The sequence below is a fragment of the Belonocnema kinseyi genome, chromosome 2, assembly GCF_010883055.1.
Source record: "Belonocnema kinseyi isolate 2016_QV_RU_SX_M_011 chromosome 2, B_treatae_v1, whole genome shotgun sequence".
Taxonomy (NCBI): Eukaryota; Metazoa; Arthropoda; class Insecta; order Hymenoptera; family Cynipidae; genus Belonocnema; species Belonocnema kinseyi.
This window is the reverse complement of record NC_046658.1, coordinates 73,437,785-73,439,927: the sequence shown is the minus strand read 5'-3', so window position 1 is coordinate 73,439,927 and position 2,143 is coordinate 73,437,785. Positions and strand designations below refer to the sequence as shown.

Here is a 2,143-nt window from a genome sequence, read left to right as displayed (position 1 = left end):
CGTCCTCTACGGCAGCGATTCCCAAACTTTTTATGCACTTTCTGGGGAGCAACAGGGCCGCCACCCTCACATTTTTTCACAATACCCTGCCGCCAAGGGGGGACACTTGACTGCTTCACACACCAAGCTTCACGCTAGAGAATTAAAATCGGCTTGAGAAAAATTAAAATGTGTTAATATGTTAATAAATTAAATTTTAATTAGTTGAATCAATTTCCTAATCTAATTTTAAGCAAATGAAACGAAAGTTGATGAAAATCGGTTAATATCTTCAATGCCAGTTGACAGTTCTTGTAATTTTGCGTGTTATTAACGATATGGTTAATTACTCGAAATGTTAACCGATTTTCATCAACTTATTTTTCATTTTCTTAAAATTACATCAGGAAAATGATTCAGATAACTAGAATTGAATTGAGCCATACTTATAGGATTTTAGTTATTGAAACAGCCATAAATCTTATGACAATGTAAGGGTCCTCATAACAGGGGGGGGGGGGGGCTGCCGAGTGGCTGGGCCCGGGGTAGCATCCCCCTGCCGGCGGCAGCCTCATCGGCCGGCGTCACTAGTTTGGGAATCGTTGCTCTACGGTAGCGTTTCCCAAACTTTTTTCGCTCTTTCTGGGGAGCGGTAGGGCCGCCACCTTTAAAAAATTTTTTCATAATACTTAAACAGAAGGGGGACAACTTGACAGCCTGTGATGCGGGCATATACTGGCTTGTCCCAATTGACCTTCCCATTATAAGAAAATTAGAGCCGAACAGGAAAAATGGAAAATTTAGTTAAATATTCAATAGCGAATTTTAATAGGCAGTGTTAGATTTTCTGGACTATGACGAGAAAAAGAGAAAAAGATAGAAAGAAATCGGTTAATAAAATCAAAAGTTATTGCACTTTTGTTACGCTGCAAAGTAGTCCAGTAATGTATTTTCTTGGACAAATTTAGTGAAAATATTAACCGATTTTTATGAACTTTTTTTTTCCATATTTCTAAAATTATATCACGAAATTGATTCAACTCATTTAAATTTAATTTTGTGATTCCTTCATAACTTCAGTTATTGTAACAGGGCTCATTCTCAGAACAATGACAGGCATTCATGCTAGGTCAAAAAAAATAGACCGACGCTGACAGCGATGACCCCGTCTTGGAGCCTACCGAGCTACCCGGGGTCCGGGGTGGCTTCCCCCTTCCGCCGGGTTGCCACCCTACCCAGGGTAGTAGTTTGGGAATCGCTGCTCTACGGCTTACGCTTAGGGCACCTTTTCACGGAGGCCTGTTTTGAAATAATCGTGGAATTAATATTTTTCATAGGATTTATCTCAAGTTACTTTGTTGGTTTATGGCAAATTTGATTGATTGATAACCTATAGATGCGAACTCGATGTGTCAAATAAATTCAACGAATACCTCAAGACAGGCCTCCGTGAAAAGGTACCCTAATTTGTATAAATACATAATCGTGAAAATTCAGCTTGCCAGCGGGATGAATATAATTATATGAATAGTAAGAAAATATAAAATTGAATAGTAATATTATATGACATTATATAATAGTAAGGATCAAAACTGAATCATTTTCTTCAAAATTCGACAATTCTGTCAACATTCATCCTTTTCGTTTAAAAATTCTTTTTATTGGGTGGAAAATTCAATTTTTTTTAATTGGGGGTATAAAGTCTTTTTGGTCTTTTTTTATTCTTTCTCTGGATCTACATTTTATATTTCTCCAATTTTGCACATTTGGAATTGAAATTTTCTTGACTTTCAATATATATATATATATATATATGTGTGTATTTATGGGTTTTCGGAGAATTTTAAACAGGACGATTTTTAACGACTCTCGGATATGACGCAGTCGAAAGTCGACCCTTACATTATCTTGTATTCTCCTTAACAGTTCCGTGGCAAATCTGAAAGAGAGTGGTCTCTTATATACTCGGTTGAAGAAAAAACAAAATAGAAAATTTTCAATTTGGTATAAATGCACTTTCTTAAAATTGTGCTTCGATATGCAGTTACTGGGAAATCCGTAAACGTACTTAAAGATAAGTAATTCATAGCAATTCATTCTAATTTCACGATAAAAGAAAGAAAACAAAGGAAATTTAAACCTACAAACTAAAAATAACGCCGAG

The 2,143-nt window shown here is 36.0% G+C and overlaps 1 protein-coding gene across 5 annotated transcripts in view; it reads left to right on the top strand.

Moving 5' to 3' along the window:
- Nucleotides 1-2,143, top strand: part of LOC117166824 (flocculation protein FLO11-like) — a 95,838-nt gene that overhangs the window by 66,364 nt on the left and 27,331 nt on the right. The gene's annotated exons all lie outside the window — the stretch shown is intronic.